The sequence below is a fragment of the Amyelois transitella genome, chromosome 15 (genome assembly GCF_032362555.1).
Source record: "Amyelois transitella isolate CPQ chromosome 15, ilAmyTran1.1, whole genome shotgun sequence".
In the NCBI taxonomy this organism is placed as follows: domain Eukaryota; kingdom Metazoa; phylum Arthropoda; class Insecta; order Lepidoptera; family Pyralidae; genus Amyelois; species Amyelois transitella.
This window is the reverse complement of record NC_083518.1, coordinates 2,279,040-2,302,851: the sequence shown is the minus strand read 5'-3', so window position 1 is coordinate 2,302,851 and position 23,812 is coordinate 2,279,040. Positions and strand designations below refer to the sequence as shown.

Sequence of the window (23,812 nt, the reverse complement as noted above, 5' to 3'; positions counted from 1 at the left end):
AATACTGATGGCGTTCGTTGTTTGTTTCAGGTAATGTAGTCCAGTTAGATGAAAATATTGAGTTCATTTCAACGAGTAAGTCTCCTGTTACTACTCTCCACTCAACAATCAACTTATCAGCCGACGATTGCGCCAAAGCCGTTCGTTCAATATTTTCTCCTCCACGCCTATTAGTAGTGAAAACTGCAGGCCTACCATCAACTATTACAAAACGATTCAAATACAGACCTATTCAGTTTAGGAACCTAAAATCAATCGCGTTCAATTCATACCACCACCTTACTAAAACAAAGTCGTAATTGAATCGTTAGTGAACGAATGAAATCAAATAAAAAATAAAAGTTGTCTCTGAGTCGCACTCCCCGGTGACAGCTGCTGGCAGACGAAAGAAAGAGAACAAGCTATACGATCTCTCAATATTTTATCTCGCTCGGTGATGTCACTAGATTTGCGTTCCCTTTCTCATTATATTGTGCCAAAGAATGTTTATTTATTTGTTATTTATACAAAAATATATATTCTAAACTAGCACCAATTTACCAAGTTTATGTGAAAAATACAGATAAATTTTAAAAACTTCAAAATACAGATAAATTTATTCAAATAGTATGTACGACTGTTTTTAACTAAAACGTTTAAAGCAATATGATGTGTACACAAATTCGGAACGGAACGTACTTTGGTTTCGAGTTAAGTGGTTCGTAATAAGTACCTGTAGCGGCAGATTCGTTTGTTTATGTGCGTGTTTTTGAATATTTGAATATTATTTAAGTGAAAAAAGGATAATTTTTACAAAATCATAATGTCGTAAGTAAATTATTTTACTACTTTAATCGTCTAGCATACATTTTAAATATAAACCAGTATGTTAGTCAATTTGAATGGGACCTTATTCTTTCAACAAAACTATTTTAAGTGGTTGTTTTTTTTATAGCGTCTCCCACACTCGAAGAGTTACTTTCAGCCAGCTTGAGCAGCTATGGGAGTTTTTAAATAAAAATAGGTGCTTAGCTACAGGCTTTAATAAAACGTCCCAAGCAAGGGAGTTTTCAAAAAGAATGTGGGAAGAGATAGCGCAGTATTTAAACTCGCACGGTGATGGAGCAACAAAAGATTGGAAAGGATGGTGCAAAGTACGTAAACATTTCTTTTTATGTTGTAGAGGTAATCATTATTTGAATTTCGTTCTGTTATTGATCCATACATCATATCATGGTTCTGCCTATAAACAAGGGATATAGTCGCGGTTATATGTACTCGTATGTATGTAACAAAGCCTAATAACTTCATCAACTTTCAAATTTTCAAGAAAGGTTAAATTTATACTTAAAAGTTTTTGTATTGGAATAATACTTAAGTTTTTGTATTTTACAGTATTGGAATGATTATAAATCGAAATTAAAAAAGAATGTTGCGTTAGTCAGAGCGTCGCATCAACTGACTGGAGGGGGCCCTTCAAATGTGAGGCCTCTTACTGAAATAGAAGAGAAGTTTTTGGTTATTGTGGGCCAGGATTTTGGCACTGGTCTGCCAGGAATTAGAGTGCAACCAAATTTTGAAAGGGTAAGATCAATAAAAATGTCCTAATTAATAAAAAATATTATGTAAATTATGCATGTATAAATTTTTTTAATGTCAAAACTAAATGAAAATTAAAAATACTTAATTTCGTTTCAGGAACCAATAGAACCTCAGCCAGTTGCCTCGAATAGAATTTTAACCCCAACAATAGAGGTAAGTTCTTTTTACTGTTCAATTAATTATTATTTTATTTTCATATTATGAAGTCTTATATAGTCATCGTTTTTTAGATTTATGAATTTGAATTTCATTGAAAGGTTTAAATTTATTCATAAAAACAAAAAAGGTATTATATATTTGTCTTTTTATAAATTAATGTGAATTAGTATGGTTTAGTTACAAATATTTTTAAGTTAAAAATAAATAAATTAAGTATATTTCTTACAGGAAGCTACCCAAGAGTTTGGACAAGACAAACGGAATCTCCCCAATGAAGACGAGGCGCAGGATGGAGGATCTCTAAGTGTTTTAGAATACTGGGGAGGAAATGAACCTCAGCCCGGTCCGTCGAGGATCTTAACGCCCCCGCCAGCGCCGCAGGCTACGGAAGTGCAGCCTCCTGCCGCGCGGTCACCGCACACGCCGCGTCGCTCTCCGCGGGCTGCCGGCTCTACGCCGCGCCGCCGCCGCCCACGCCGCGCGCTGCGACGGGACCCGCCCGTGTCCCAGGAGGCGGCTCGCCGATCTCTCATAGAAATCTCGAGCCGCAGAGCCGAAATAGAGGAAAGAAATACTAATCTCTTGGGACAACTGGTGGCGGAGATCCGAGAAATCAAACAAATATTACTATCTAGGTTTTTATATTTATATTTTAACTGCAGTATTTATTTAAATCTATAACTCACTTTAATAACAGAAATTAAATAGTTACTAAATTGGGTACTAAACTATTAATGTAATTAAATTTTATAACAATGCTATATAAACTTTAATTAAATTTAAATTTAATTTTAATCTAATGAAACATAAAATTTATCCTAATAATAAAATAAAAGTGGACTTAAAACCTTATGTATTAATTAATTTTAATTAACATTAATATACATTATAATTTATAATTTTTACTTAATAACTTTTATTTCAGGAACGCCGGACATCCCACAGTCGACGAATGAGATCATTCCGAATAGCTACACCCTGTTGAAGTGCTTGGTTGTTTTGGCTGCTACTCACAGTATCTTCAGCAAGATTGGTAGGCTGCATTTGAGCTTCTTGAGAGCTGTCTGCATCACTTATTTCTGGTGCTGGAAGGTTTGCTTTATTGCAAATATTGTGTAAAATGACACAAGCATTAACAATAGATGCAGCAACTTGGGGTTTATAGTGTAGAACTCTGTGGGCCAAGAGGCAACGAAAGCGTGACTTTAGAAGGCCAATAGTTCTCTCAATTACATTCCTGGCTCGAACATGTACATTAGTGTAGTGGCCTTCCGGAGTTTCAGGGAGAGCATTTACCACTGGTGTCATAAGAAACTTCCTCAGTGGATAGCCAGAATCACCTGTAAAAATATTTTTTTTGTAATAAATATACTACATAATATATTTTTATTACTTTTGTTTATTTATTTAATTTCGAATCACCCAGTTAAATGAAGCCTTTCGGAAGGAGACTATCTGCTTCGTAAAGGATAAAGATGTGATATTTTAATATATAAATTCATATTATGAATTTATATTATTATAATCATCTTTTGTGAAGTCTTTTGCTTATAAATTAAAACTTTACACTAAAGTAGTTATATTATTAATATCATATATCATGTACATATATATATAAAAATAAAGCTGACAAATAATAAAGTTTCTTGAGTATCAAAATCAATCTAACTTTAATAATAAATTGCAAATGTATTATAATACATTTTGTATAATGGTATGCTATAGCGTACCATTGATACAAAGGCTGTGCTTTTAAAGTTTATGATAGAAAAATAAATATATTTAAGTTTACACCAATGTACCATCTTACCTAATAACCATGTTGTTTCATCCAAATTTTCCAAATGATTTTTAATGGGATGGGAATTCCATATGAAGGAATCATGTGTGGCCCCTCCAAAACTAGCATCCACGCTTGTTATTTGCATATCTGCATCACAAATCTAGAATTTAAATTGCCAATTCTTACAACTAAATAATAAGCTTAAAATAATTTATGGAATTTATAGGGTGGTTTATTGGTGGCTCTGACTTCCCCACTAGGGATAAAGATGTGATTAAATGTATGTATGTATAATAAATGATTAACAGATGATTGTAAAGGTACTTACAAGCTGAACATTCAATGAATGGTAATGTTTTCTACAGAAATATCGTTCTTCATTTTCTGTAGGTCTTATAATAGCTATTTGTGTGCAGTCTATGCACCCTAGAACCCCAGGAATGCCAAATTTTTGATAAAATCTAGAAAATTTTAAAAATGTATTATAGTATGAATCTACCAATATCAATAAATTAAAAATATGGATACTGTTTTGTTACCTTGCCCTTATTTTATTTCGGTCTTCATGGCTTCTTGGGAAAACTATATATTTTTCTCTCATTTCCATGGAGTTAATGCATGCAGTCACCTGAGCAATTGCTTTTGAAACAGTTTGTTGAGCCAAAGAGTGCCCACTTATATCACCTATAGGTCTCTGGTAAGAACCAGTTGCAAAAAAAGATAAAGCAGTTAAAACCTAAAACAAAATAGATTACCTTTGTTATTGATTTGCTTGCAAAAAGTAAATTACGAAGTAAAGGTATAAGCAGGCACTTACTTTTGTCTCTACAGATAAATCGGTAGCTCTTTTAGCGACGTTCATCATAGGCCGAATCTCTTCACAAAGTTTCGTCACCAAATTTTTTGACAGTCGATATCGTTTCATAAACTCCGTATCTTCCCAATCAAAGGGGTTAAACTGATTTCGAGCTAAGAGCCTTCGTCTTCGCAAAGAAGTATTATAATCGCTTTCTAGGAACTCAAATAACACAAGCTCGTCATCACACATCTTGAAATAATAAAATGAATAGGTACGTAAAATCTATATTAATTGCCGAAAATTACTTCACATATCACTTGTATAACACATCAAGAATAATTTCCGCCTTAAAAAGCTGTATTTCAATTTTTTTACCCAATTTTATAACTTCAATAAGCCACTGGACTTGCTGAAATAGTAACTTTTTTTGAATCGCTTACTTTGACAGCTAAGCGTATCAGTTTAGGTTTTCAACACACGTTATGGTACGGTTTTGTATACAAAAATGAGTGAATGATATCGGATTGCGACTCAGTTTTGGTGAAGACCTAAACTGGATCGTTTAATTAACGTGGTGGTACGAATTTGCGATGCAGATCAGTTTAGGCCCTAAACTGGCTCGCATTTAAAGATGATGGTAAGCGTACTGAATCTTAACGACTGGAAATAGCATTTATTTTTAATTAATCTTCAATCTTATAACAGCTGTAAAGGGAATTCCAACTTAGTTAACACGACTTAAGATTTTATTTTGTTTGTACTAAAGTTCTGCAGTCTGCAACGAAAGTGTCGTAATCGCAACTTGCCCTATCGAATGTCACAGTCAGTAAAAGAACTCATTAACAGATATATAGCAAATGGAATACTTATATTTTTAGTCCTAAATAATCTTAAAAAAATGTGGCCGTACCGTGTGGTTCTCCAGGAACCTGAAAACTCAACTGAAAAATTAATAGAACCACTCCATCTTTGTCCAATGCATGTCGTAAAAGGCGACTGAGGGAAAAGCTAATAAACTTAAGGATAGAACCACTCCATATCTTTACCATAAATGACGACTAAAGGAAGGCTAATAAACTTTTTGCTTCCTCTTGTAGGCTTGCAATCTGTCACTATTTGAATCTCCCATTTATTTCCATCATAAAACCATACAGCTCCTCGTAAACGTAGCCTTTAAGTGTTTTCAAGGCTGTTGGCTTGGTCCATCCCGCAAGGTATATAAACGTGTCTATATGAATGTATGGTAACACCTATAAGTAGTGTTACTTCTGCACGATAATTATTTTGTGGTCGCAGTCAGGCCTTGTTCACATAAAATGGCTAAAATAGTCTTCTGATGTCTGCGCTTGTAGGAAGCGTTCTATTTTATAGTGACATTATAACATGAGAGTTGAATATCCACTTGTTATTTTATGATATGAATCTGTGAAACTCTTGAGTGTGATCTAAATAGATTTGGACTGTTATGAAATGCTGTAAGACTGGTGATATTGAAGTTCTCATTTCCTGCGCTATTAAGGAAATGATTGTATGACTTGTATGAGTAATGAGTGATAGTATCCAAATGCTGCGATTTAAAATTTTATATATATTTGAAGCACTTGAAGTAAGCAGATATATATGAAGCTTAATTGGGAAACATACAGAAAAAGGAAATTTATGAAGTATTAGGTAATGCAAAGACTACAAGACTAATATCTTTGAGCACAGTATGCGTTAATAATAACACAGGTACTTATTACCTTTTTAAAAACTAAAATCATACATTTAAAAATAGTATTTATTTGTTATTTTTAGAAATCACTCTGCATTGATTCTGCTGTTCATCAACCATAATACGATTCTTTACCTTATATTCTATGGCATACTAACGGTTACATATTATATTTAGACAAATTAATACAATTCTTACAAAAGTACTAAATTAATTCTCAAAAAAAAAAAAATATTCTTAACCCCAGTCTCGTCGGAGCCTTAGCTAATGTCTCAGCCTGAAAAACTAGTTCAATTAAACGATTTATACAAAGTCGAACGAGAGACTCGTTTCACTAGATTTTTTAAACGTCTGCTTATAATTAGCATTTTATTGGTTCTTTTTTGATTTCTTTTGTAGGTTGTAGTCTTAACCGATTTCACTATCTTTGAAAATATCTATTATCTTATTTGTTTTTTTTTTAATTTCTTATCAACTTCATCAAATTAGCATAGTCAAGACGACTATGCTAATTCCGTTCTGTGTTTTAGATTTTTGTACTTATAACCTCAATGTTTAAATATACTTTCTTCTTCTCCTTTATCATTTCCTCGTATTTAAAGGATGTGACTATTACTACTATTTCAGCTAAGTGAATTTATTTTGCAAATGATATTTTGTTATTATTACATTGACATTGACATTATCAAATTCAAAGAAATAAAACGTATTTTCAATATGATAAAATTTTAAGTCAAGCACACATTTCTAAGTTACAAATAAAATAATTCGCGTAATCGAAATAGGGTCATACAAATCATTGGTATCGACGACGGGCCCCCGAGGCAGTCTGTACGTTGAAATAAGATATTGGACTGACGCGCCCAGAGCACGGGAAATGTGATTCCTAACTGGGGATTAATTACTGATACTGAATACTAGGTTTAAGTATATTAAAAGTTAGGTATCTGGAACTTAGTATAAAAGGGATTTAGAAATTGAAGACCAATTAGGTATGCCTTAGAATTGTCCTGTTATATTGATATGAGTAAACATAAATGTTTCTCATTCAAAATGAATGTAAATTTTAACTATATTATTATATAGTTAAGTTAGTTATATATTCAAATATATGACATTTTTATTCTATAAAGATGAAGATATGGATAGTCAAATACCTTCTGACCCACGTGGGCACCCTATAGATAAAAATATATAACCATTGTTAGCGTAAATCTTTCCGAGCTACTCAAAAGACCTGAGCCATATCACATACAAAGGTAAAATACGGTTACCTCTCTTTATTATGTTAAATCTTATTGTGTCCTGAGGGAAGGCCGGGAAACTTTATTTGGTCCCCTTTCTATGGGACAGCTGACATATTGGGAGAGAAAGTTCAGGCAAGTATCTTTATTTTTAAGAGGACAAACGGGTTCGAAATGTCTTATGAAGAATTAATTAGTTAGTATTATTGTAGTTTTGTTTGCCTTTTTTGACACATGTGTTAATCGCGTCTTTATCCCTAACTGGGTAGACAGAGACAACAGACACTGAAAGGCCACGTTCAGCTATAAATCCCTACTTGAACATAAAAATGCAAAAGGTTATTTATTTATTTCGTAAGTAAATGAAGCCGCAGGTTAAAAGTCATGCATGCGTTTATAGCCCGCTCTTGTGACATTTATTCATATACTTTTAAGAAATTATTAAAGAAGTTACTTAAAATCATCACGTTTTTTCCGTTACAGGAACATACAGAGCCATAAATAATAAGACTTGAGACTTTAAGGTCACGTTAAGCTGGATATTTAAATTCACAAGTTTATAAGCCTCTACCTTAACTGACTTACAATTTGTCCTGAAAAAAAAAACAGCTCGCGCACAAAATAGATTTTTTTCGTCGTCAGACTAGCATTATAACTATGACTTACATACTATATATGTATTATACTTTAAACCGTTTATGTATAATTCCACTTATTCAAGGCACACGTCGACCTTATATTAATAAGTCACCAACAGTCTGCCACGGTTCAGTGGTGCGTGTAACCTGCAGTGACGGGTTCGGATCCGGCTTCCTCATTCACCCCAGCTCGTGTCCATATGTCAGACAGGTGGTGGTCAACCGACCAGAACTCACCACATTGCACACGTAATGTCAGGTATTGTACATTTTTGTCGATTGATAGAGAATTGAAAATATTTCGCCCGAATGGCTACTGGTAACGACTTTTTCCAGTTGCATACATACATACATATAATCTAACGTCTATTTCCCTTGCGTGGTAGACAGAGCCAACAGTCTTGAAAATACTGATAGGAATCTTGGGAATTACCTACAGACCTATAAATTCAGTTTTAGTGTTTATTAAAGTTTAGATGAGTGACATTTCTACCTAATCGTAATTATTATTCTCAACTCAATAGTTAATCTAATACCTACTTACCAGAAAGAATATATTGTGATCATGTTAATTTGAATACCGCATTTAACAAAATAAAAATGACATTATTATATTAAATTTACAGTAAATATATTGCTCTGACAAAGTTTTAATTCACCAAATAGTTTCCCTCAGACGTAAAACGAAAGTGTATTACACTATACAGTTTACAACCCAACAAACCATGTGGACAGGTGTAACATATTGAGATGCTGACTCTACCCGAGACCTTATTTAATATTTATCCTGTGTTTTGCCCTTCTTCTTTTGGTGGTTTATAGAATTTTTTAGCGTGCTTGTCATACGCGATGTCACCTATTTTAAACTTGCGACTAACCTCTGTATAGTTTAGATATTTAATAAAGTTTTTTATGAGCTAACAAAAGTACATACATACATACAAAAAACACAACTTTTCCCGGAGGGATAGGAAAAGATAACAACATCTTTCCACTTGCCACGATCTCCGCATACTGTCTTCGCTTCATCCACATACATATCTCTCTTCATGCAAGCTCGGCGGTTCCGAGCATTCTTGACCTGACCTGTACACTCAAGTCTATAAAAATAAAATATGACTAAAAAACATAAAGTACATCCATCCATACAACCATTTACTTGATGGCATTATGAAATAGAATCAATACGAAGCCGCTAGTGATTTGAAATTTGGCATGTAGATTTTTATTGCGGTCTAGGGGTGCACTTAGAGAGAATTTATCGGAAATCCCGCAGGAAGAGAAATTAACGAAATTTTTAGATTTACGCGAGTGAAGTCGAGGACGTGCTCTAGTGATAACAAAATTTAAAAAAAATTAAATTTATAGATTAACCCCGTTTGTAACAACGCTGACTTAAGTCAAAATAATTTCAATAACAGCGACTTAAAAGGTAGCAAATTTAACCCTAACTCCTGCAGACACCAAAACGTAGCGACATCAAAATATACAACCTATATCACACTTCGAGCAGAGTTTCTTTGTCCCCATAGCCTTAGGACTTAACCCTCGTATGTTTGATAACCCCACACTTTTTACAATCTATTTGTACCTAGATGAGCACATAATTCTCCCCTGACGAAAAGCCCGGCATTTCTTTTAGCCTGGGGGCCGACAGTACACTTGCATAAGCGTCGTTTTGAAAAATTAAAGATTTTTCTTTGAACTTTTTAACCGAAGTAAATAGATGTAATATTCTTAAGTTCTATTTTATTTATTCTTGTGTTATGTGTTTAGAAGCTTGTGTACGTTGAGATGAACATATTATTAATAATATATATTTTTATATCAGAAAACCTCAGTTTTCTGATACAAAAATTAACAATGGATCTTTATTATTTGCATAATCACGCCTGATCCCATAGCCATTAGCATGCGAAAATAGTCAATTATTGCGTGTACGTCCATTTTCTACTCCTACTAGCTAATTTACATCAATTTATGCACACCCACACATCTTTCTATGTGAATAAACATAAGATAACGGTATATGTGTGGTAACTCTGTACTATTGTATGTTATACATAAAAATAATCACGTCTATATCCCTTGCCGAGCTGACAGAGCCATCAGTCTAAAAGGACATGTTCAATAGCCTGATATATAGATTTGTCCTATTCTAAAGTACCGAAACCGTATATTATTGTTATTTATATAATTTACTTACGTTACCATTAGTACGAGTTTGCAATGAATGTGGATTAAGCGATAGAAGTATGCAGGCATCGTGATAGATGCAAAATATAGTTTCTGCCTACCCTTCCAGGAACGAGATGTTAATTTTATGAAAGTTTGTAAAATACTTGTGAATATAACAAAATTGTTAATGAAAGTGATTACCACTTACGAAATCGATTGAAATACATTTTTAATAAAACAAAATGTGTAAGCTCTCAGTGTGCACGCTGATAGGAACATTTCATCGAAACTGTTTACAATACTTGTTGATGTTTATTGTTCTACAGACACGAGAAAAGTTTAAACGCTTTGGATTACATAAGTGTTTATATGGAACATTCTGCATTATTTTAGATGCTTTATGCTCGAGGCTATAGTCTAACATATATTTCCAAAAATGTTTGCTAAGTAAAGAAAACCCTGTCCACGATAGTCAAGTTGGGAAACTTGTAATTTAATAAAATTAGACTCACGCCAGAAAATAAATATATAAATAAAAATCTTTCTAGTCTTTGGGTTGGCGCTGGCGTTGGCGTTATCACTTTTGCTTTTTTTTAATTGATCCAAAATGTCACATCCTTCAGTCTGGTATTTTTAAGAATTAATTAGTTACCAACTAAAATTCTAAAAGAATTCTTTTTTTTTAGAAATATTTACATGGAAGTATAGATAAATTACCGAAAAGTCTAGCTCTTTAAAATAAGTGCGCTATTTGACTTTTACTGCAGCTAAACGTGTCCTTTCAGTCTTTTGATAACCGTTGGCTCTGTTTACCCCGCAAGAGTATATACCCGCGTAGACGTGATTGTATGTTTATATATAACACAAACATATTAGCCGCTGTTCAAATTTAAACGACTCTAAACGATTTTTCACACCCATTACAAAAGACTTAGCATATGTGTTTACATTAGAGGTCGTTCACAGTATAGTCGAGATCGTAAGTGGGTCAACTGCGAGTTTTGCAAAAATATATGTCATTCAAATTAGACGGCACGGTTCTTGTGAGCTAGAAATGAATAGTTACTATCGGGAAATTATGGTTAATGGTTCATAAACACACACACACAGACATACACATAACGCATCACAATAGCCACAAGACTCGACGGCTACGTGTGAGATTCAGAGACGGTGACACTATACTATTGCCTAAAAAAAGAACCTTAGTACACAGCACACACGATCTATTTTTCTCTAATATTTATCTAATAATAATAGTCAATGTCTCATATTTCAGTCTAATCTTTGTCATGAAGGATATTCCATGAAATTACTTGAGACTCATAAAATGAGACGTTTATTTTTGCGTAACTGCTTTTGATTTAAATGCTTCGCTTATGGGTTTTCAATATGTAACCGAATGTTCTTTTAAACATTTTTTAATACTCTTGTATTTTAATGGTTATAAATATACATTTTTCCGTTTTATAACACCGAATTAAATTAGAATCAACGGCCAAATTTCCGGTTAAATTAACATTACCGGACAAAATTTTACACTCAACTTGCACCCAAAACCGGAAAGTTAACGATATATAGCAAAACAAACTAACACATTTCTTACAGAATCCACGATGAGGATAAATAAACAATTGCCGTTTGATTTATACTTATAACATATAAAATAACAAACCAGAATGAAATTTCTTAAGCTGTTGTAATTTACGCGTGAGTAGCTGAATTTATTGTTAGGTCTAAAGTAAACATAGATAGTTTTAAAAAGCAAACAGATATAAATGAAAATTCCATGGCTATTTTTGAACGAATCTCTAACTGTCGCTTCAATAGATTCTGTATATATTACTGGATTTAAAGTAAACGAAATTATATGCATTCATTTAGTAAATGTGATCCAAATGTGGAAAAAAACTTTAAAATAAAAAAAAGACAGCAGGAACATCATTTCAAATTTGAATTATGATACTTGAAGCTTACACGTCTTTACGTATAACTTTGTGAAATTGTTTACATTTTTTTTATACATAAAACAAAAACATCAAAATTAAAATATTAATTAAAATCCATTATATTATTTAAGACGTGTTTAAACCAGAACAGTTAAATAATATGTTTTCACTCAAATTTCTCAGACGCACTGAGTGAATCTTTGTTGTGTTTGTCACAAAGTTGAGTTTTAAAGAATAACGACAAGTCCCATGATATTTTTGACGTTTACACGTAATGGACGTCCTCGCCTGCTTTGCCAAACATTCAATCGTGTATCGGCCTACATATCGTCAAGGTGATGATCACTAGCTCAGTCACTAACCACAGACATGTAATTAGTATTATATATCCTTGACGATAGTATTAATTGATTTTGATGAAGAACATTTTCAGTTAAGTAAAATTGCAAATCTAATATTTTGAGTATTTCCAGCTCATATAGTAATAGAATAGTTACTATTGGTACCTATACTTTTAGATTATGCTTTCATGCGATTACATTCTACGATAAGTCTGAAACGTCTAACAAAGTACTCTCCGAACGAGCCAACGGTCTTTCAATTTTCAGATTTTCGTTCAAGGCGTGTCTTGTCAAATCGAAAGTAATTTTTTATAAATCTGTCCGTCTGTTTTATTCGTTTAAACGTCAAGTCCAAGAGTATGTCTGTCCATGGTGGCTGAACGGCCGCAACACTCTGTTTTTGAAAACAAATCGCTTTAAATATTTTCGATGTAACTATCTCGTAGTTTGAGCTTTCGTCGTTAGTCATTGCACATTTCGTCTAAATAATGTCATGGATTAATCTTATTTTACTCTGCCGAAATACACACGTCGACAAGTTAATAAACAAGTAAATTTATATTTTGGAAATTGTTTCTTAAAGTACAAAAATAAACATGAGAAGATGTCTCCAGCCTTAATGTTTTACGAGCGTCGAGATAAGGTGAGGACTTAAAGAATGGGATTTTAAAATTCAGTCTCTTGTGCTCGGGTGTAAGAATATTGTATTTATTTTTGTCTCAGCGACGTTGGAGATTTGCGAAGCGGTGTTAGTATTTAACATACAAATATGATTATCTTTTATGCTTAGAAATCAGGAGATTGGTAGACGGAACTGAACTTTATAAATATCCAAGTTCAATTATTACTATGTTTTTTAACAATTGGTATATTTAGAAATACAAATACGGTTTCCTTGCATCAACCAAACAACCAAACAGAGATAAAAATAGTTTTATTTATAATTTTCCAAATAAATTTCGCGCTCATAAAGTTCTTTTTATATACCCACTAGGGAATCTATATGAATATATTTAAAAAAGGTACAACTTTTGATACTGTTGCAATGCAAAAGCATATTTCATACGAAAAAACAGTTTATAGAAACTTCATTCTAAAACATACATCTTTAATGGATGAGAACATGTATTACTCGCATGAGTCGTGTGCCTTTTCCAAATAAATAAATGTTGTAGCGTAACACAGTCGGAAGCTCTTCTAGTTTATTTTCTGTATAGGCCATTACTTTAACCCGTTGTTGTAGACTGTCAACGGATGCTACGATTGATGCGTATAGTCTATTCTATCCACTGAGGGCTATATTTTCTAATAAAACATGTCCCTCCCTACAAAACGGTACATTTAAGTTCAAATTGCATGAAGTTTTGAAAAGAGCTTAAAATTCTACTACCATGACCGATTTATAGTTGTGAATATAATTTCATTGCACATGAAAATATCTGAAAATATTCCCGGCACCACTTAAAAAAGAAAAGGACCACTCCATCTCGTTCCCATGAATGTCGTAAAGAGCGACTAAGTTTTATAAACTTGAGATTCTCCTTTTAGGCGATTAGCTAGCAACCTGTCACTGTTTGAATCCCAATTCTATCATTAAGCCAAGGGGCTGAATGTGGCCTGTCAGTTTTTTCGAGACTGTCGGCTCTGTCTACCCCGCAGTGGATATAGACGTGAATATATGTTTGTATGAAAATATCTTATACGTTGTAGAATTACTAGATTGCGCAGATGCAATTTATGGGTACCCAAATTGGAATACGTCTAAGATGATAGCGGTGGTGACATAAATTGCTGAGAACTCAATTCTTACTGAAATAACTTCATCACACTTGCGGCATGCGGTCACAACAATGATTTCCAAAGTCACACCGTTTCATAGTATCCAAACATAGAATTTGGAATGTTAGAAGTGATAAGTACTGATTAATGTGACGTAGCAACTGATGGTTATGATGATGACATGACATTCTTATTTTGCAATCTTAATTCTGCGATTTTTTATAGCTTTGCTTCTGCGCAGAAATTACTTTAGTTTCAAGTATGTTTTCTTTTGTACATACAATAACGTCTATATTCCTTGCCGGTAGACAGAACCAACAGTTTTGAAAATACCGATAGGCCACAATTAACTGTTTGGATCAATGATAGAATTAAGACTCAAATAGTGACAGGTTGCTAGCCCATCGCCCAAGAGAAGAATCTTAAGTTTATAAGACTATTCCTAAGTCGCCTTTTACGACATCCATGGGAATGAGATGGAATGGTCCTATTCTTATTTTATTGGTGCCGGGAACCACGGCACGGCATTTTCTTTTGTTTTATAGTCAAACAAGGCAAAGGCTTATAAACTTAGGATTCTACTTTTAGACGATTGGCTAGTCACTGTTTGAATCTCATTTTTGTTATTTAACCAGACAGCGGAACGTGGCCTTCCATTCCGAATTTTTCGAATCGTGCCTCTGTCTACACTGTAAGGGAAAAAGACGTGATGATTATATTTTTTGCTTTTAATATTCCTATTTCTATGGTCCGAGCATACTGCCCAGTTCATTGGCCTGTTTCGTAACCCATTGTTCAATACTTTGTATACGCAAGTAAACAGTTCACATCCATATTTGCAGTTTTTCTCAACATTGTATGGAATTGTGAAATCTGAGAGGCACTTTTATTTAAATATTGCGTTGGTGTTTCCTTTATGTGCGTTAATTAATTACTGCTTTTTTATTCGCTTAACTTTTTATGACAAAATAGTTTATTCGTATCGTTATATTATTTGTTCACTTCACTGTCACTGTTAGAATCTCAATTCCATCATTAGGTATAGCCATACAGCTGAACGTGGTCTTTGTAAGACTGTTGACTCTGTCTACTTCGTTGGGGATAAAGACGTGATTATTATGTATATATGTATACATATATGTATATTTATGAGTGTGCAATCGGTACCGGTGAAATAGCCTAAAACACAAAAAAGACACCGTAACTATATTCTTATTTAAACATTGTTTTCTGTAGGTATATCTACTGAAACATTATTTTTCTCACGCTTATCACCTTGTTATCAATACATTGTTGTACTTTAATATGGAACAGTTAGCTCAATGTTGTAGATGTAATTAGTACTACTTATTATTTATAGCTTGATTGCCACCCACATTGGAAGATCGTTACTTTAAGGTGAACACACACTTGCGAATATATTTTCTTTATCTATGTTTTTTTTTATAAAATATGAAACTGTAATTTAGATTGGTATTATAGGTACATAAATACCAAATTTTTTAAATTAACAAACCTAGTTATCAAATTATTTTTCTTTTTTGCATAGTTTGGTACCTAATCCATAAAACATTTTAAAATTATACATATAGAAAATACTCGTATTTTTAAAAAGCAGATTTTATTAAGTTGTTGACAGTTGAAACCTCTGTGGTTTTTATCAGTGTTATTATATATGTACTAGATATATTCAATTTTTATATATATTGTGAAATAAATTAAAAAAAAAAGTTAGAGACAATTTGTAATTATAATAAAGTTGATTTCTCTGCGAGTTTAAACTTGTAATGTTCTTCTGACAATTAAAATGTCAAGTGACGAACTATCGATCGTTTACTATAAACTTGTCATCGATTCATAATTTTACCTTTACGGAAGTGTGTAATCATCTTAAGGTGCAATTATTTCAATAGATCTAGTTTACTCTTTAGTTTACGTCTAGCTCGCATGAGGAGCGCATCACACGCTCTCTTGAATAGCAACAGCAGAGAAAAATAGGTTTTACGCCTATCGTAATAAAAATCTCATTAGGTAAACACGTGAATTCTTAAAATTACAAGGGAAAATATAACTAACGCGCGGGTTCATATGGTCCATGATTTGATTTTTAGATTTAATTGACTTTGATTTTATTGCCGTGCGAAATACCTATATATTGTTTGCTTACTATTTAAAAGTCACGCTTTCTTTAGTACAGTGTTTAAGTGCGTTTGGAAGAATTGTATTCTATGATTGTGGATTTTTTACAAAAATTCAGGTACATTATGAATTTCTGTATTTTTATATTGACTTATCATTTTAGTTAATCTAAAGATTGTTTTATATAAAGGCGACTAAGGGATAGGCTTACAAAATTCTTTTTTAGGCGATGGGCTAGCAACCTATCACTATTTGAATCTCAATTCTATCATTAAGCCAAATAGCTGAACGTGGCCATTCAGTCTTTTCAAGACTGTTGGCTCTGTCTAGCCCACAAGGGATATAGACGTGACCATATGTATGTATGTATTGTTTTGTTACTTAACCGTGTGAATTTTACACAAGTGAAATACTTTGTTAGATAAGTCATAATTATCCTGGTGTGGTGCTCTACCTCTTTGGAGATGAGCTCGGGCGCCTATGATCACCGTCCAAGATAAGGTAGATCAAGGTTTTTACACGAAGCGGCCTGTAAGCATTTCTATGCTATAATTCTATGCTACAGCTCAATTTAAATATTAAGCGAAGTCTGTCTATTAACTCCACTTCATCATATAATTTGGCATATCACTAAACATATATACGAGTATCATATTTGTAATACATACAGTACCCAGTACCCACTAATAATTATTATGTGATAATATCATCAGACAAATTTCTACTTTAAATTGCAAATCTTAAATCAATAAAATATGAAATTTAATTCATTTTTGTCAAACCTACAGAATGTAATGAAATAATTTCCTTCTTTGATTTCAGGTAAACAAACCAAAACCATCTCGTAAACTTTCGTAAGTACCTGCCAAGTTCTTCCAAAAAGAGACGCCATTTATTACTTCAAAACTCATAATCAAGACAAATAACAATATGCCACAGTTCTACCAATATATCATACTTTAGGATGCTTTAAGCTTTGGTCGTTTAACATAAATATTTGCAATTAAAATCAACCGTGCACCCTATCTTGGCTATTATTCAAATAGAGGCCTCAGAATTTCAAATTAATTAAAGGGGTCATGAGACGGCCGTTAAGGAAAACAAAGGCTTCTTAGGGCAATGGCGAAAGTCCTTAGCAGTCCTCATTGGTTTGTTCCTAATGGATCTTCGAGTTTAGCACAGTCGTAATTAAGAAGGGCTTGAAGCTGATCCAGCATTGATGAAAAATTGTGTATACCAGCTGCTTCACATGTCGCATAGATTTGTCCCGTATATACATATTTATTATTTATTTAATACTCAATTTAGTGAAACTTTGCATTCTTCTTTTAGCCACTTGGCTAGCTATAGGTACATATTAATTAAGCTATAAATTAAAACTATAGTTCCCGAATATTTGTTCATATTTTTAAACATTATAATAGAATAAATGATAATCAAGAACTTTTCCATAAATAAATGCTCATTTATTAAACTTATCATAAGTTTAACTTACGCAACAACTTGGTAACAAGGAATGGTCATTAAAATTATTCACTCTGTATTACAAATCGTGATTTTAAGCTTCCTTTTACCATTTCCTTGCCCACTTTGGCCGTTAACATCAACTTTGTTTCTCATAAGCTGTCTGACTATCCGTATTAATCTCTAACGAAAAAAATGTTGGTACGAAGCAACTAAAGCAATGGCTACAATGGGAACGTACCATATTCATCTTGCAACTTGAAACCCTTGTCATCTTGGCTTTTGGGCCTTAGTTTCTCATATTTGGCAACACTGCAACCCCTGGGATGCATTCTCGTTTGGTTAATTGTAAGTTCAAGTGTTATGAGGTTGGCGGGAAATGGCAGGCATCTGGGATTGTGAATAATTACGTGGTGGCACGTTTCGCGATACAAGTTGAAGGTAATTAGCATTAAGTATTTGCTGGGCTGTTAAATGCGATAAAGTAAAGGGATGCTCATAAATACATATTTTCACGGAGAGGCAGACAAACTCTTTTGTTTCATAAATATTTTCTTGCATCCTCGAGTTTATGGTTAACTAGCTTTTACCCGGAGCTTCGCCCGTGCGAATTAAGTGCCACCTACAAAATAATACCTACAGGTTTTTCGTAAATCCCACGGGAATGAATGGTACCTATGTCCTCCTGTGTCTCCACGCTTGTTCAGTAGTTGCCTGATGGAGATTTTTCTCATTTTTAAGTCACATCATAAACTGAATAAAAGTAGGTACTCTCGCATAAATTTTTTCTCGAATTTTTAAATAAAAAAAAAATTCATGTCTATGAAACTTAGTCATAAATTTTTTTTCTTCCATCTGGTAATCGGCTCAACAATAAAAATAAACATAACAGGGATCTATAAAAACATTGCTATTTTCGCAGTATTTGACTTCGCCAAGTTATTACGTCTTCTCATTCATAGCTTCCTAAAAAAGACGAAAACGCGTCGAAGGGAGAAAAAGAATGTTTTTATTATCTGTCGTTTCCCTTGTAATATTTGGTTAAGTTTTATACAACCGAAGTATAGTTAAGCCAATAGCTTTTATCTTTGTTTATTTGTTTTTCTTTCGACCGTGACATTGTCTGATTTATTGTCTGTGGTGTACATATAATAAGCTGTCGACGGCTTATTATGGTTCAGAATTTATGTTATGATTCATTTATTAATTTTATTTACGAACTATTGTGAATAAATGCAGCTGTAAAAATTGATAAACTGATGAATAATTGTTGAAATTACTTTAGTAGAATGACATAGCATTACTTTTGATTATATCTTAAGTTAACACATTATTATCTTCTTCAACTTGTTTATTCGATCAAAATTCGTCGTAAAAGGCGACTAATGGATGGGCTTGTAAACTTGGGATTCTTCTTTTAGGCGATGGGTTAGCAACCTGTCACAATTTGAATCTCAAATCTATCATAAAGCCTAACAGCTGAACGTGGCCTATCAGTCTTTCAAGACTGCTGGCTCTGTCTACCCCACAAGGGATATAGTTGTGATTATATGAATGAATTTGACAAAGATACGAGACAGCACTTCGAAACGACATTAGACGGTCTATTGGTCTATTGACCTTAGATCTACTCCTTCCATGTGCAAGCAAGCTCGAGTGTAATATAAATAAATAACACTGCAAACACTCCCGATTCCGATTACGTTTTATTTTAACAGCATAATAACAATCACAAGACGGTGTCTAGAAATCGCATAACATGCGCATGAGTCATACACTCACACTCAAACAAACAAACACATGTTATAGACACTTTATCAGTATTGACTCAGAGTCGTCGACCTTAGGGATGTAATTGGCTTCTATATAGCTTTTTAAATTATCGGTAATTGCCTGTCGTCTTAATTGGTACCTATACTATTAAAACGTATAGGTTTATCCGCATTGTTTTTGAAAATTCTGTTTCCATTTTCTTGCTCAGTATTGCAGTATATGTAATTATTACTTTATAATAATAAAATTAACTAACAATTCTCGTGGTTTGCATTTTTTCCTTTTTATATTGGAGGGAAACAAAATGCTTGTAATAAAATAAATAAGATTTGTAAAAATTTGACTTTTGACTTATCTGTATTATGTATGTTGTTTGTGAATAAATAAATACTGGTCAAAATATATGTTGAAATAAAATAACCAACATGCTAGCTTATTTTATTTAAAAGAACTCAAAATATCAAGCCCAATTTAAATAGTCCCTTTTGATGAAGTATTAAACCACAAAAAACATTAAGTTCATTTTTTGCGTCATAAATACGTCCTAAGAAGAATTATATGTTGTCTTATCTACAAATATGCGGTCGTTCAGACGTTGCCCAAAACAAACATTCTTACGAATTTGTTTTTATATTTATAGAAAGTTGGCAGGGTGTCAAAACAAACATAATTTTCTGAATGGCTTCTTTAATCTTATGTCATAGCAGATGACATGGAATTTTGGGTTCATTAAAATTGGCCAATCCTAATCCGAAGAGCTTACATTAAAAGGTTGATAAATGTAGAGGTTGATGATATAAAATGTATGATTTATTCGTATGTATGCTAATTATGAAAGATACAACATCTACTGATTCTTCCTCGTAAGTTTGTTACTGGGGATTCTTCTTGTAGACTGTGGCTAGCAACCTATCACTGTTTGAATCTCAATTGAATTGTACAGCTAAAAGTGGCCTTTTAGTCTTTTCAAAACTGCTGGTTCTGTCTACCCCGCAAGGGATATAGATGTGATAATATTTATGTATGCAAAGTTACTCTCAGAAAATAAAAGAACATAATATCCTGTCCTATATGATTTAATCCAACTTTGAAAATTGGTATATCTTAAAGTTCATGGGCCGGTAGTCCATAAACGTGCTTCTGAAATGACTCACTAGGTACTAATAAATTTATCCGTACTGGGTGCGCATTTTCACCATAATTCTTGATAAGATGAGTGATATTTTATACGAAGCGACTTTCATCTAACCTCCGCAAACTTAACAATGGAACCTAACCCAAATTATAATATGGTAAAAACTTCACTAATGAACGTTTATTCATTTTTCAATTGGATCTATCTGTTCCCTACGAGACCTACGAAACATGATCTATTTCTATTTATATATATTTATGCACATCAAGGAAAAAAATAAGAATAGAACTTATACTACACAGAAATCCAGTACAAGGGCACTACTTATGTAAAAGTCATGCTGGGAATCAGACACACATAGAAGAAGATTAAGATACCATACTCAACGAGGTTTTTCAGTCTTCTCAAGACTTTTATCTCTGTCATCCCTGTAAGGGTTAAAGACGTGATTGTATGTACTGTTTCTCAAAGCTAGTAGTGATACGTATCACAAGGTTCTGCGGTCTCGACTGACACCTGACGCCGGTTCGCGAATCTTTGTAATTGGCTGAGAACTGGAGCCTGTCTGAGTACTGTATTACTTAATTGTTTGTTATAATTAACGGTGTTGAGACTTTACGTTACACCGACGGAAATATTATCATACATACATACATATAATCCCGTCTATACATATAATATTATTGTTCGATTTAAAAATCTAACTTATAGAAAGAAAAGCCTTATTCAGTAGGATCTAAGTGAGTAAAATTTTATGAATTTACATACATATCATCACGTCTACTTTCCTTGCGGGGTAGACAGAGCCAACACTCTTGAAAAAACTGAAAGGCCATGTTTGGCTTAATGATAGAATTGAGATTCAAATAGTGACAGGTTGCTAACCCATCGCCTAAAAAGAAGAATCCCAAGTTTAAAAGCCTATCCCAATGCATTAAGCACTTCTTAATTTTCCAACGAAAACGAAAAATATGCCGCCAAAGTTGCGGATAAAATCTATTTGTCATAAAGACAGACGTGTGACTTCAGTCCAGACTGGTGATATTTCAGCTGGATACTCGTAGTACTGGTCTATGAAAGTGATCCCACTGGCAATTGGCCAACGCGGCAGACAAATATTTTGTGCCCAATTCACGTGCTGTTGCATACATTCTGACAATATTTATATGGGGTGCTATAAATGTATGTTCGTTATGTTTGGTAAGTTATTAAGTGTACTTAATTTTAAAAAAATATGGTCGAGTTGAGAACCTCTTCTTTTTTAAAGTCGGTTAAGAAGTATAATATCTGATTATGACGTTCTTACGATTGAGTTTTCGGCTTTTTTATATTCATTCCCGCGGGGACTACGGGATAAAAAGTAGCCTCTATGTTATTCTGGGTCTTCAGCTACCTACATACCAAATTTCATCATAATCGGTTCAGTAGTTTTTGCTTGAAAGAGTAACAAACATCCATACTGACATACTCACAAGCTTTCGCATTTATAATTATATTATAGAAAATGAAAAAAAAAATATGTTTATATTTTTCCCCCCAATATAAAAATCACGTAACTGATAACGTTAATAAATTTTTAGAAGTCCGTAAATGCATCCGGTGAATTCAACCTCCAATTTCTCAGAAGCTGAGTTTCATAAAACTTCAATAATGTTTGTTATAATCATAAAACTTACCTACAGGACTGCTTTCACGATCTACAGCGCAACGGAAAACTGCTTTTATAGCTGTTATATGGCTTATTATTTTTATAGTATAAAATGTTCATTAATTTATTATGCCCGCATTATGCTGATTTATATAAACATATGGCCATGTTAAAAAGTAATTTTAATGTAAGGAAAGTGAGATAATTAACTTTTTTGATCATTTATATTAATAATATAAAGCTGAAGAGTTTGTTTATTTGTTTGAACGCGCTAATCTCAGAAACTACTGGTCCAAATTGAAAAAAATTTTTGCGTTGAATAGACTATTTATCGAGGAAGGCTTTAGGCTATATAAAATCATGCTGCAATTACAAGAAGCAAAGAAATAATGGAAAATGTAAAAAATAAACGGGGAAAATTATTCATCCTTGAGGGCTTCAATGATGCCCAAAATAACTATTCCACGCGGACCAACTAGTGGCTAATAAGTTTCGCTCTCAACTTTTGCTTTGGTATATACTAACATAAAAACAACTAAATAACAATGTAAAAAAAAATATATATATAGATAGATATTTATTATGGTTTTTTCGAACACGCAGCTCAATTTTAAAAAAAGAACTATATTCTTTTTTACATGTTCGAGGCTAGAACCCAGTAAGTTATTTAAGCTTGTCAGCACTTTACCACCTCAACACATAATTTAAATATCAGCTTTATATGAAGATTATGTATAAAAATATCTAAGTAAGATTTCCAAAATAGTTTTCAGACATTTAACGACATCATAAATGCCTTTAACGCATTCATTGTATAGAATAAAGTCTTCGTGTTATGAGACAGAAGTAGTCCGTTTATTTTGAGATGTTCCGCAATCCACACTGGACAGAAAGGGCAGGGAGTCACGATTATATATATTTACTTTAAAGTAGTCGCATATTTATGTCTGTGACTGGTTATCATAGGAAACTCATCATAGTTAACTTTATTCGTGAATTTTTTGCTTCTTATTGGAATCCTATCAACTACAAACACCTAATATAAATGTAAGAATTTGTGAGGGTGGTCGTATGTTTGTTATTCTTTCAAGCAAAATCTGTTGGACGGATTGTGATGAATTTTAGTACACGGGCAGAGTATAACTTTAAATAACAAATAGAGTACATTTTTTCTTAAAATTTCCTCATGAGAAAATCCCCAGAAAATCCTCTTAGCTAACCGTTTGCTAAAGATGGATGCTTTGTGGCTCAGAGGCAGAAGGCTCCGTGTTCATGTCCAGTTAAGATTGATTGTTTAACCTACAACTTTTAAAAACATTAGGGGAAAGGGGAAAGCCCGTTAAAAGTATCCTAAACCGCCAAGCCTGCATCAGGAAGTAACGAATGTGGTAGGATGAAGCGAAAAAATATGCAGGCATGATCGTGGCGAGTAGAAAGATGTCATCTCTGCCTACTCCTTTGGGAAAGAGGCGTTTGTTTATGTATCTA

At 33.2% G+C, this 23,812-nt stretch overlaps 1 protein-coding gene across 10 annotated transcripts in view; it reads left to right on the top strand.

Moving 5' to 3' along the window:
• LOC106139755 (protein sprint) overlaps positions 1 to 23,812 on the top strand; it is a 230,636-nt gene that overhangs the window by 144,437 nt on the left and 62,387 nt on the right. The window contains exon 1 of one of the 10 annotated variants that reach the window (XM_060948279.1): positions 17,132 to 17,158. The exons of the other annotated variants lie outside the window; for them this stretch is intronic. The gene's annotated coding sequence lies outside the window, so the exon portion shown is untranslated. Of the gene's footprint in view, positions 1 to 17,131; positions 17,159 to 23,812 lie in introns of those variants that run through there. 10 annotated transcript variants of the gene reach the window in all.